Source organism: Ciconia boyciana, chromosome 8 (genome assembly GCF_034638445.1).
Source record: "Ciconia boyciana chromosome 8, ASM3463844v1, whole genome shotgun sequence".
Lineage (NCBI taxonomy): Eukaryota > Metazoa > Chordata > Aves > Ciconiiformes > Ciconiidae > Ciconia > Ciconia boyciana.
In genome coordinates this window covers 55,537,266-55,551,209 of record NC_132941.1, presented here as the reverse complement: position 1 = coordinate 55,551,209, position 13,944 = coordinate 55,537,266, and the positions used below count along the sequence as shown (strand labels likewise).

Genomic DNA, 13,944 nt, shown 5'->3' with positions numbered 1-13,944 from the left:
ATTTCCAGCACACATGGATAAACCCCTGCTGGAAGGATAACACAAAACAAACGCATTCCCACTGGACAGGCTGTTTCAGCTCTGATTCCACATAATAGATTGCATAATACACTCAGGGAAGCTGTTTTTTTCAGTATCTTCACTGAATATTCCAGAAGAATTTCAGTGGAAACTGTAATACTAACAACATCCTATGCACAAAGGCAAGGGATGGGCAGGCCTACAACTTCATGACAAACACACTGTCCAGCTGAAGTCTTCCCCCAGGCTGTTCTCAACCTGTATTTGTCCTCCCATCTCCCAGACAGTTTTCCTGACAGGCTAGGCAGCAGGTGAGTGATCTTTTCCTCTGTCAGCATCCCAGCTCAAGGACTACAAGACAGGACTTTTGCTGCTATAAATGGGACTCTTCTAAATGAACAATAAATGACTAGTCTTAAAACTTTTTTGAATCATCTGTGATAAGATTTGTCATTAGGGCATAGTTTCTGGTGCTGTCATACAGATGTCAGTTTTGGTGGAAAGAAGGTTAAAACAAACAGAACACTCGCGTCCCAAACCCATAAGCTATCTCGGATATACTCCAACAGGGGAACCCACCATGATTTATGGGCCATGGATACTGATAAAAGTCTTACTGTAGAGAACTGTTAACGCTCGTGAGTTTTATTTGGCTTTAGAAGTATTTTTTAAGGAGCTGGTCTTTTAGGTCACAGAGTATACATGAAAAGATGGAAATAATTTAGCCTTTCAGACTAGTTATTGATACACCCTACACAGTTTTGGTTTTTATTTCTTATTCTCTTTCTCTGCAAATTATACAATTAGATGGGTCAGACAGCACATTTTGTATGGATTATTACACTGATAGGGGTTGAAAGCACTTGGCCTACAGCCTTGTATCTCACTGCATGCCTGTCCTGGTTTCAGCTGAGATAGAGTTAATGTTCTTTATAGTGGCTGGTGTGGGGCTATGTTTTGGATTTGTGCTGAAAACAGTGTTGATAATACAGAGATGTTTTAGGTGTTGCTGCACTGGTCAAGGACTTTTCAGCTTCCCATGCTCTGCCAGGTTACACAGCCAGGATAGTTGATCCAAACTGACCAAAGGGCTATTCCATACCACATGACGTCATGCTCAGTATATAAAGCTGGGGAAGAAGAAGGAAGGGGGGGACATTCGGAATGATGGCGTTTGCCTTCCCAAGTAACCGTCACGTGTGATGGAGCCCTGCTTTCCTGGAGATGGCTGAACAGCTGCCTGCCCATGGGAAGTGGTGAATGAATTCCTTGCTTTGCTTTGCTTGCGTGCGCAGCTTTTGCTTTACCTATTAAACTCTTTTTATCTCAACCCTTGAGTTTTCTTACTTTTGCTCTTCCGATTCTCTCCCCCATCCCCCCAGGGGGGAGTGAGCGAGCGGCTGCAGGGTGCTTAGGTGCCGGCTGGGGCTAAACCACAACAATGCCCAAGGCCTCTGATAGTCCTTCAGAAATACATCATGTATTGAACGTTGTTGCTTCATTAGAGGCATGCTTTCCTAGTCTGCTTTCCAAAAATCTTTCAAGGCATGCAGTAGTTGTGTGGTAAGCCACTCAAATCACAGGTGGTGGAAGGCCAATAAACCAGACTGAAGTAGACTTTATTGGCAAAACTGATACATGTTTGCCTGCAGCTGATTTTTTACTGCAACTACTTTCCCTCTTTGGGGTTCCTTCCCTAAAAACCTATGACCCAGATCAATGTGTAGAAATTACAGAAGGGTTGAGCTTCCCATGGAGCATTTAGACACTTCCACAATGTTTACTGTGTGCACCTTCATCTTGTGTCCATTCCTGATTCTGTAGAAAGCATTTCTTTTACCTTCTTAAATATTTGTAAGTAACTGCTAAAACATTACCATACCATTTTTCCAGATATCAACAGCAACTGTAGATCAAATCTGAAAAGGGTATGTAATTGATATGACAAATGTAGTAAGAGTTGTTATTCAGTTCTCACACCAGCATGGACTTAAACTGGAAAATTACATCCTGGAGAATTTAACTCAAACTTGAGTGCTATAAAACATTTCAATTTCTTACAAAAGCCACCTATCACCACTCTTTACACATCAACCTGACTAAAAGATGAGACAAGCTGAGGGATCAGTTTATGCAGCAGAGTGAACCCACCACTACAAAGGTCTTTGGAACCAGGTATGTTTTAGCGATCTCTCATTAACTTGCAGTTAGGTCTCATTTCTGAATGAGCACCTGAAGAATTGTCCTTCCCATCCCACTTCTGTTCTCAAAAAAGGGTTGTATTTTTCCTAAATCCCAAGTTTGTACAGAGAAAACTCAAACTGAAGAGAGATATTTTCAAGGTCATATTAAAAAATGAGCATGAAACTTAGGTATTTTTCCAACTCTTTGTTAGGACAGGATTGTTATTTGCATACCTCATCTGAATGGTTTTTAAGTACAACTATTTCTTTTAATTCATTGTAACAGTACTACTATAAAAAAAAAAAAATCAAACTCCTGCACTTCTGAGCCCTTAACATATGTAGTACAGCCAGCAGAATTAACTGACTGTATCCCAGAAAGTTCAACTTGCATCTGTATCACAGTCCACAGCTTCAGCTCTTATACCCTTATCCAGGCATAATGCCGCTCTCTTTTGCAGTAAAGCGACATGAAAGCAGCTGTTAGCCTTAAAACCACATGTGACAATTTCCAATAAATTTCAAAATTAAATAAGCCCCTTTCCAGCGATTCTTTGATGTCATCTAATTTTCTGCCAGTTGGTAAAGTCAGAGACAGAGAAGTCTCAAAGTAATCTCCATTTTATGGTTCCAAACTTTTTTCCCCTACAAGGAGCAAACCATTTTCTGCTTTAGTCTTTGAGGGATTATTAAGACAGAGGAACTATTATAACAACAATGAAGGGAATGTTTGATTTTCATATCAACTCATAAGCCCATCTCTGTTCTTGAAACTGAGATCCCTTGTGCTACGGTATACACTGAGAACTGATCAAAAGTTGCCCAATCTCAAAGGCTCATTAACACTTCAAGACTAATAGAAACATCAGGAAAACAGTCGCATTAAACTTTTTATTAGTCACCGCACTACCAACACCCCTTTTTCCTCACACTGAGTTTACATGCAGTCTATTCATTTTCTCTTCCTTTAGGTCACTCCATAATAAGAAGTCCCAGTAAAGTCACAGAGAGAGAGGCTTAAGGGTTTTTTAAGCTAAATTTAAAAGACATGTTGATGTGGTGCTTAGGGACATGGTTTAGTGGTGGACTTGGCAGTGTTAGGTTCATGGTTGGACTCAATGATCTTAAAGGTCTTTTCCAACGTAAATGATTCTATGATTCTAAATCCCAGCAGGAAAAACTGAGGCTATGTTTGTGCTGCCTCCAATGGGAGGGCCAAGGCTCCCTCATGGCAGATCTACTCATTCTCTATACTGTGGTCCTGCAAGTGCCTGTGAACGTATGCTCTAGACCATGTGTGAGGGGGTAGCACAGCATCCAACTCAGCACAGCTGCTTTGCGTGCCGAGGCGGGCAAGCACAGGGACTCACATACCTGTGACTCTAAGACCAGCCTTTTGGTGCAGCGTAGGCAGGGCCTCATCTCAGAGCAGCAATCTCATCTGTCAACAGACAACCACAGTTGAGTCTAGGCAGGCTCTGATCTTTAAAAGAGGCTGGACTCTTCTCAAGGGGTGAGAGCAGCTATTTGTATTTGCAGTTGTTATCCTTCAGCATCAACGTCTTCAGCCGCTTCACCTCCAGACAGGACTGCTTGGACCCGCAAGACAAACCTCTGAAAACTGCAGCCAAAACAGGTGCAAAAACATGTACCTGAAATTAGCCAAGTGAAAAAAAGAGCTGAAAACTAACAACCCCTTGGAGTTGTTGGGCTAAATAATATTGTGCATAGAATTTGCATAGCACAAGTCATAATTTTTTCTTGTGAGAGGTAATCCTGATCTAGAATCACAGAAGAGTTACAGGCATCCTACATCTGCTCTGACATCTGATGTTGTGTTTTGATTACTTTCCATGTGTAGGAATTTCCCCTTCTTCCTCATTGCTGGTCAACTCCATTAAATCTCATTCCATCATTCCCTCCGCTAGCTCAGTATCACCTCTTCGAAAGATGTTAATGCAAGTCTCATGATACTTGGTACCACCTTTTAGCCCTATGTGATGGAGTCATATCACTGCATAGGAATTTCAGGTTTCAATTAAAAAGAAGTTCCTGGCCTTCCTGGATACACACAACTGCTTTGAAGTATGGTTTGCATGCACCTTTAAAGGCCAAAAGGGAAGCATCAAACAAAAAGAACCTACTGCCTTCTATTTAAAAACAAACAAAGCCCCATGATTTCCATACAGCCTCACTTTTTTTTTTTAATACTTGACACATCATTTTGTAACACCGCTGGCAATACTGTAAAAGTCCCTTCCCTGCAGAGCTGCACAGGCACTCATATATCCCTATGATGACTAACAGCAGTAAATAAGCTTTCCAGTCTTACCCTCATGCTAAAGATCTAGCTGTTTACAGAAGAGCTTCCCGAATATTCCCCAAGCGCTTGCTTTATGTAACAGCTTGCAGAGATCTTTACCACTGCAAGCTGTTACATAAAGTCTTTTGTATCTATGCACTTAATCCAAAGCCCAATAAACTCAGTAGAAAAATTCCCATTAAATCTCAGAAAGCTTTGGATCGAGTTCTACAGTTACTAATACTACCTTGGTTTATAGGGGTAAACTTTCATATCTGTTTGGCTGCTGATACTTATGTCACTATCATATACTTTCATTTCAGGCAAGGGGCAAAATGGAATGAGCCAAGACAGATTTACTTGGCTTTCTATTTCTGTTTTGTCAAGGCTTTCATCTGTCTCAGTGACATTTAAGTATCTGCATTTAACATTTTCAGACCTATGTTCAAGCCATTTGATTTCAAGTGTCCTCTGCCATTTCTGGTGCAAATCAAGAAGCATCCCATTTACGTTTTGAAAAACTAGCCCACTCATTAACTTTAGGCCTAAATAAAGTACTCTTCAAGTATTAGCTACATGTGTGAAGGAAGTCCCTATTACCACATTCTTAACGTTACTGTAAATGGATCCCTCCTCCTTGCATGGCATCTCAGACCTGTGGGTGCATAACATACTGGAGAATTACCCTAGGAAATTGAGGACTGAGCCATCGTGGTCTCAGCAGTGAAGGTCACAGACCCAGGCTCCAGACCTTGACCTTGGCTGACTGTGCAACAGTGCCAAAATACCAGGAAAGAGGAGAGTGGGGGGAAGGGTCAGCAGACATTGGAGACAGATGGTCTAATTCATCATCCACCAGAAATAAAAAAAAAGCTGTTCCAAGCGTTACACACAGAGCGACGATTGTAAATTCCACAACTGTGGAAACTTGCCAAGCCATTATACACACATCCATACTGCAGTCGCTGTGCATAGCTCCTGAAAGGTGAAGTCAGGAGAAACTACAAAGCATAAAGGGTGCTTAGCTCTCAGGAAATTGGTTCATAAAATGATTATCCAAGCCATGGTGGAATGAAAAACATGTAGAAGTTAGGGACTGACAGGATACTGCAGTTTATTCATAAACAATGCATTTATGCAATGCATAATTAAGTTATCCATGGATGTGATTCTAGATATTATGTACCTAATTAGCTTCTTTCGACACCATTTTTTTTATTTTCCTCTTAATAGTTTCCCAACTGGAGCTGCTTGATTATGTGTCCTGCTAAATAAAGTTCTCTAGCCACCAAGCAGAGTACCTCATAGGAGCTGGCAATGCTGGTGACGCTGCTTGGGAGGGATGGCATGCAGACCAAACAGAGGTTTCCCCAGACCATGTTCTTTGGTTTCTCTGCAAAGAGAATAAAGGAGCATCCTGGATCCTGCCTTAAGATTTTTTGGCATCTAGAAATTCACAGAGAGCATTGAAACAGAGCGGCATCAGTAATGCTGTTTGTAGCACAGGCTGAGAGCTCCAAGTGGTTTTGTAAGCACAACTTCCCTACAGACAAAGACAACAGCAGCCATTGAGTTGCTGAATGTCACAAAGCAAGTGCCAGAGAGCTTGATCACGGCCTTTGTCCAGCCCTTTAGCTCTCTTTCTACACAGGCCAACATCTATGCACTTACACAACAGAGTTATTAATACAAAATCCACAATCAGCCAGTGTAAAAACCCACACGTAGATCCTAGGGCTCCATTCAGGGATTCCTTAGGAGCGCATGGTATGAATAACTGCAAATTCTTGTCACGGATCTGAAACTGCAGCCCACTGAGCAGTCCTTCCTTTTATTGCCAGGTGACCTCGGAAGGATCAGACAGGAGAAGGGACTTGTTCTGTGCAAGCAGGTTCAATAAGCAAAAACACCTGACGATCCAAATGTCCTTATCTGACTGCCAGTCTCCAAGTTTGTGATTCTGGGTTGCTCTCCTAGAAGCTAGTGGTATGTCAGAGAACTGGCGTAACATACTCTTCTGCTACCTCAGAGGCCCCATGGGCTCCCACAGTGAAGCCACTTCTCTAACTCTTATGTAGTCGAGATAAAAACACCACCCTGAAAGCCTGGCTGTCCTGGGAACCTCCTCTCCAGTTTTATCGCACCAGCTGTATCCATCCATGCTTTCCCCTCGTCTCGCTGCACATTCCAGAAATCAGCCCAAGCCGCCTCACTCAGCAACCCAAAACCAAGGAGGAATTAGACAACAAAGTAGAAGTGTACTGTGCTGAATATTGCTAGCTGATCCCCATTGTGACAGCGAACATTTTACTTGCTGTTTGAAGAACTACTCTACATCCAGGGAGTGCCCCAGCCTCCTGAGGAAGGGGGAGAAGAGGAAGAACTAAAAAGCAGAAAGCAAACAAGCATTCTCCAGCTTCTCCTGCTTACTCCAGCAACCCGCCAGAATATTACTTCATGAAAACAAAGTCCTCCTCCTCCATACAGTTTGTGGTCTCCCTGCTTTACCTTTACACTGGATACTGGGGGAATATTCATACAACCTGCCTTGAGCATCTAATCTAGGTGTGATTCTCTTACAGCTTGGACCCTTGATGTCTTATGTAGCAGATGGAGATGTCTCCCCCAGGAGACAACTCCAAATGGTCATTAGGGATTCAGGTGACTCACACTAGTACAACCCCAGTTACTTTACTTCCCTACCCCTTTTGAAGGGGCACAACTGTGTGGGTTCCCTTCTCTTATTTACCCTGAAATTTGCAAGAGACTTTTTACAGACTTAATCTAGACACACAGACCACTGTGCATGAAAGCTCTTACAGATATTCTCTAAGTACAGTTGTGAACACACCTTTTAGAGTGTCCCTTATTAAAGAAGAGATTTGAATGTTGCCATGCTTCCGAGTTGTGCATCCATCTACCTACCTAGGTACCCATGTGAATCTCATTCTTTAGCATCAGAGCCACCTTACAAGCTTCAGCGTAATTATCTTTGTGGGGTAAGAGAGGATTCATGAAGGCAAAGAGAGGCAAAGTGATTTAAAACTTGGGCTCAGGAGCACTGCCTGGTCCACCAGAGCATTTTTCTTTTGGAAATTTGTTCTCTGAACGAACCAGAGAACAACCCAATACTGCCCAGGACCGGCACCAATCAAGGAAGATCAGCTTGAACCTCATGCTCAGTCTGTGTCACCTCTGGTAAGGCCCATGGAAAATCCTGGGGGCCAAAAATACTGGAGCACCAACTGAAAAGTGGTCAAAGAATTGTCATGCATAAAACAAAGAGGCTTGGCAAAAGACTGTTTTTTTGAAAGGGGCTGTAACCATAACAGTGATGGGTGACTTGGTATCTTTTCAAGATAAATTATCAACACCATAACCCATCAAGTACCCCAAAACTGTTATCTAGTGGAAAATCTATATGATAGTACTGTAGGCAAGTGCAACTGGGAAAAAAAATGTTAGGACTCCAGAACTGTCCCAGCCCATGTTTTCTAATCCTTTTAAGAAACATAAAAAATTTTAAAAAGGTAACAAACAGGTATTAGATACCACCACTGTGCATTCTAAGAACTGTGTGTAAATACCTCCTTTACATTACAGTGCTTTTATCATCTAAGCAAGCAAAAACCATCAGACCAAATACTGAATATAGCACTAGGCTAAAGTGGAAAAGAATACTGCCTTAATATGTCTTTATATATTCTAAATAAATATAAAATACTTATAAAATATATGAATATACAAAAATTTTCTATAAAATGTCTATATAAATATATTTATATAAAAATTATATATTAATATTTTGTAATGTATAATATTAAATATAATATACATACATATTCTAAAATTTATAAATCCCTCTTAGCTGTTATGGCAGCTACATAGAGGAACCCTAGGACAGTTTTGGTTTCTGCAGTATCTGTCAGTCTGTAGGTAATCACAAAGTAGTGGGAATGCAATTTATTCCCAAGTAGTCAGTGTTGTGAACTGCAGCTGTACTTGAGAGATTCCAGCTACTCAATATTTACAAGTTTGACCAGAAAGTCTAAAACTGACCAGAAAGTCATTTAGAAGCTCAGACTTCCCCCCAGTTTAAGCAAGGGGGTGAAGTGTTTTCCCCTGCACTATGAGGGCCTGCATCCAGCTAGCTAGATGCTGTTTGGGTGATCTGAACACTGAAGGTCATGGACACATTTTTACCCTTAGACTAAGAAGAAAAACTTGAGCTCTTCTGGAGAGACAGCAGCAGATTTTCATTGTGCTCAGAGCTCCACCAGCATCGGCCTACAACCTTTAGTGATATCAACAGCAATTAGATGTAATTCTGACTCATACATGCTCTGTCTGGTATGCCTCCTATTTAAAGCATAGTATACGCAGATGTTACATCACTGAGCTCCTGCAACCCAACAAACATCTTACTGATACATCCTCTCAGGCATAGTTGCAGAACTGGATTCTAAATGCTGATCCCACCCGATGTAAATCTCATTTCTAGAATGGTGGGAACTGTCAGGCATCAGAACCTGAGAACATGCATGTCATTTCTCATCTTTACGTTTCCACACAGAGGAATAAAGCTATCCCAAATGCAAGCCATGACTACAGTAAGAAATTACAAGTTCTTCTTTGCCTTAGCAAACAGAAGTTTGGAGGTATTTCAGAAGAATGTAATTCTCCTAGAAGTGAAGTGCAACGTGAAGCGGCTGCTGATTCGGTAGCACTGAAAACTGATGCCGGGCTCAGCATTGTTACAAAAATTCATAGGCTAAATGTATCCTCTTTGAACGCAGTTAACTCTTAGCTCAAACTGCAGCAGCAGAGGAATCCAAGGACTACTGAACAATGATTTTGTCCATCATTGTTGCTGCATTACATAAGAAACGTTTGTCTGAGACAAAATACGTAGGCAGAAAACTAAAATTAAAAAAGCTGAACTTGAAACAATAAAGGTTAACAAAAACAAGAGATGCCCCCTCGTGGTTACAGTCAAAGGTAGCAAACGAAAGACAAAGAGAAGGAAAGAGTAAAAACTACACCAAAGGAAGAGCAAGGCAGAATAACTAGAAATAAGGATCTCTGCCTAACTGGCTTCTCTCTGCACTTCAGCTCACAGTAAGAGGGAAAAGAAAGGCATGATGCCAGGACCGAGGTGAAAAAGGCCTCCACTTAAAATAATCCCCAAATATATGCTTATAATCGCACTAAAAGGAAATGTTATGTATTTGCTTTTCTGTAAAACCAAATCCACTCTTTTATAACCCTCTTCGAAAAATAAGACAGTATCGCTAGTGAAATGAACTTAAGTGCACATGTGAAAAGATTTAGATTTTGTTACTGGGAATGCTTTTATTGACTATTATGGAGATAGTAAAAGCATCCATTGTGTCTAATGAGGAATGAAAACAGATGCTGGAAACAAAGATCTTCCAGGGTCTAAGGTTACCTTTCCCTAGGAAAATATTTTGAAACAATATCTGAAGATTCTCAGCTTGTAAAATCAGCAGGGCTCCACTAAGAGTCAATACAGAAGTGCCATTCCTCCGCAGGTGAAGAGCTGTTATCTATTAGAACCTGGTGCTCCAAAAGCATAGCAACTGCCAGAAGTGCTCTTGTGGGCCTATGGATAAATACACTCAGATGGGAGCAGCTGAGAGGATCCCAGCAGTTGCCAACTTCAACAGTCAGGGTAACTCACTTCATGCCTCCAATCTGAGGGAAGAATTTTAACAGAAGCAGCTCGTCCCCTCTGTTCATCCCTGCCTTGGGAATCATCACCTCCCATGCCCACAGGTTCAGCGGCAAGGAGAGAACAATGATTTCATTCACTAGAAAGAATTATTAGTCATTTCTCAGAGAGGAACGAGATCCTTATACTTTTGTGACAATTTTTCAGATTTTTTTTCTTCACTTTACCTGTACAATGTTTATTTTTACATAAATTTGTGCATACTTTTTTCTGGAATGGCACAGTTCTACCCAATAAGAATATTTTAGCAAATTATTAAAATCTTAAAGGCTTTTATAAATTTTTAAGCAGAAAGTGTAATTTATTGCCATTTACTTACAACCTTGCCCACGTAAAACTATTTATAATTTGTATTTCTCTATTTGTTCAGGATCCTCATGACCGCTGTAACAGTCTCTGGAATTCTGAAAACCTCATAGAAGAGCTTTGATTTTACCCTCAACTTTAACAATAAAGCTAATTTCCTTTTTGCATTTAGTCCAGTTTGGCTCCATCTCCTGCCCAAAGTTACAAACTACATCTTGTAACATTTACATAAGATGAAAAATACAACACTCAAAGGTGTTAATCTTACAAAGTACTTGAGGAATGTTTGCTAGAGATTAAAACTATCCTAAGATATCAGAAATTATCAGTGATTCAGCTGATAAGTTTCACATATTGATAATTAAGAAAATGAACAGCTGAGCACCTATATTGGAGACATTCAGCAGTTACATTACATCAGCACTTCCCAGGTGACTTTCAAGCTTGCAGTAGGAAACACAGCCCCAGGTGGACATCCAGAAAACAGAAGCTGTGTTTTACTATAAGGACAAGTATAACCAGAAAAATGAAAATAAAACGGTAACATTCTCAAGTTTCATGTTTCTGACTCATACCAGTGATTTTTTCCCAGTACACTAGGGCAACATAAGCTGTACTCCTGATACTGACCCAGAATACAACCACCAGCCCTGTGCTGCCATGCTTCTGAGAAGCATCTACCAGAGCCACTATGCAGATCCTGCAGTCAATATGTCTAAGCCCAGCCTCCCCGGGCATAAAGAGTAGGTGCACCATGGGGCACCCAGGATTTCTACAATTTCTGGGATGTCCTACAGTTCAGAGCAAGTGTATAGTTTCACTGAGTTCTGCCTTAAACTTCCTGGTGGAAAAAACAGAATACCTGTGAAGAAACTCAAGGACACAGTAACTCTCAAAGCTTACTTTTAAGACTCTAGGAAGAATTTAAAGCATTGGCAGACAGAAAAGGCAACTTGTAAACTACGATGCTGAGTGGACCAGATACGAACCATCACAAACAGAACACAACAAACACATACACCTTGGAAGCCTATCACTCCAAGCACCACATTTTGCAGCAGCTGTGTCACATCTTCAGATTTATGCAGCAATCTGAAGCAAATCATTAGGGGGCAGACAGCAAAGAAAACTTTTCTGCCACTCCTGACTGTAACCATGGCCAAAACCAGGCTAGGAATAACAAAATCCTCCCTTAGGTTCTATGTACTGGCATTTTTTCAAGACAATTCTTCTTCCTTTATACAAGGACTTTCCTTAAAACATACAGCAAGGGATGAGGTTCTTGTTTTCCTACTTTCATGCAGTTCTCTCTCATACAATTTATTTTCCAATATAGAGCTGGTACAGATTTTGCTAAATAACCTACCTTACTCCATCCCTGTTTGAGGCCCTCTTTAAATTCTAACCACACAAGGCTGTGCTTTGACATCTGGAGGAGGTGCTGTGTAAGTTATTTCAGCCTTTCCCATTCCAGTCCCGTGCAGGCCAGCATTACTGGTAACACATTCAGTGAACCAGACAAAGGAACTGATGCTGCAAGTTTTTTCACTCTTGCAGTATGTGGCTGCACAGCAGAGAAGCATCACAGCATTAAGAATAAACATATGGAAAGGGGTATGCTCACAGGAAAACAAGGTATCAACTTAGAAAGTAGCCTCCCTAGAAATGCCACTTTTAAAGGACAGAACAGTTTAGTAGTCATTTAGGTTTAAACAACAAAAAAAAACCACCACCACCCAAACTTACCTTGAAAAGGGATTCTGAAAGTCTTGATAAATCTCCCAAGTTTGTACAAGTAGTTCTAAACCTTGGTCTTTAGCAGGCAAGAAATTTAAGTGATAGATAAAGGGTTGTCTATTCTTATCCTGCATAGTATCAACCCAGTATTCAGGTGTGTTTCCACCAACTTGCTAGTTACCCCATTTTCCACTGTGCTTGATAACAAACTTAATGCTAGACTCTAACCCAGAGGAAAATTCCTAACACAGCTGAAATTACTCAAGTTACTCAGCTGCATTTAGGCTCTATTATGCTGAGCACTGTACAAAAAACCCCTCTGCTCTACTGATCTACTCCCACTTTAATGAGATTATTTGATAAAATTCATGATCAGTCTTAGATGGATTTAGTATGACACTACTTCTAACAAGTTGGCTGAGAGCACAGCCTGCTATTACCACAGGCAAGTTATGTATCTGATGGTCATAGATTAGACACTTCAAGTGCATCCTTACATGCACTGGATCAAGCGGCATGAAATCAGTAACCTTAGGTATGAATCCGTGGCTAGGTTCTTTAGGTCCTTCTCTGGACTTGGAACTCACTTGTTTCACCTGTGATTAATTCAGGAAGGCTTTGCTCTGTAGCCACTCTAAATGCATATTCAGAGCTCTGTATGGAGGACAAATTTCAAATTCTTCAGGGTTCTCAAATATAAAGTCTATTCACATGCTAAAAATTCTGGGGGCATTTGGGTTACTCTGGCTTCAAGAGTTTGTTTCATGTTTTGTACCCTACCGTTTCTTCACGGAGAGAAGTCTGCTACGTAGGCTAGTGACTTCCTAGAACTATAGCAAGCTTTGTTATGTCAGGTACAACATCCTCCTCCTTCTGGCTTAGACTTACTGCAGGTAGTTATTTCCTACATTATTATCATTCCCTGGGGAAGTTAGTCCATACCAACTTTAGTATTCTCCTCTTACCCTGCCTTGTACAGCAAGTGTATGCACTCCTCAGCTCAGGAGAGTTGCAATTAGTTCACGCTCTCCTATCCTGTACTTCCTGACGTTCTCAGTGGGGAGCAAGGGTGCTTGCAGACAAAAACCTATCATACAGCTTTATTCTTCTGCTTCGTTGAAAGTGCCCTACAGAGTAAATGCAGTATATAAGTTCACTGTTTCTCACTGTGCTATTTAAAGTTACATAAGATACCATTTAAGGTTATTTTTATATATATGCTATTGCAATACCAACTGATTTTGGTTTTACAACTGCTTTGCTATCTAAGAAATACATGGTTCATGGTAAAACCTTATGTTTTCCAGAATAACGCATCGAATTATTCAATACGCCTTTGCCAAAAGCCTAGACAGTAGGAAGAGATTCACATTTTGACTGGTGACTGTCACTTGGCTCGAGTTATGCTGGTCCCTCAAGCTGAAGGGATATGATGGAGGAATTGTTACACTGGCCAGGGTGCCAGGAAAAAAGGAGGCTGTGATTTGTCTTGATACAGTTCTAGGGTCTTTTCAGGCTTCTCTGAATCTTCTGATACTTAAATTTTTTCAGTTCAATAACCAGAACACTGTGAAGTTGGACAAGCACAGATTTGGGGAGGTTTTCTGCTGGCATTGCCAATGTGCAAAAAAGGGGAAAAAGAA

At 40.9% G+C, this 13,944-nt stretch overlaps 1 long non-coding RNA gene across 1 annotated transcript in view; it reads left to right on the top strand.

Moving 5' to 3' along the window:
• The window catches only part of LOC140655749 (uncharacterized), a 42,771-nt gene that overhangs the window by 15,685 nt on the left and 13,142 nt on the right, over positions 1 to 13,944 (top strand). The window lies entirely within an intron of this gene.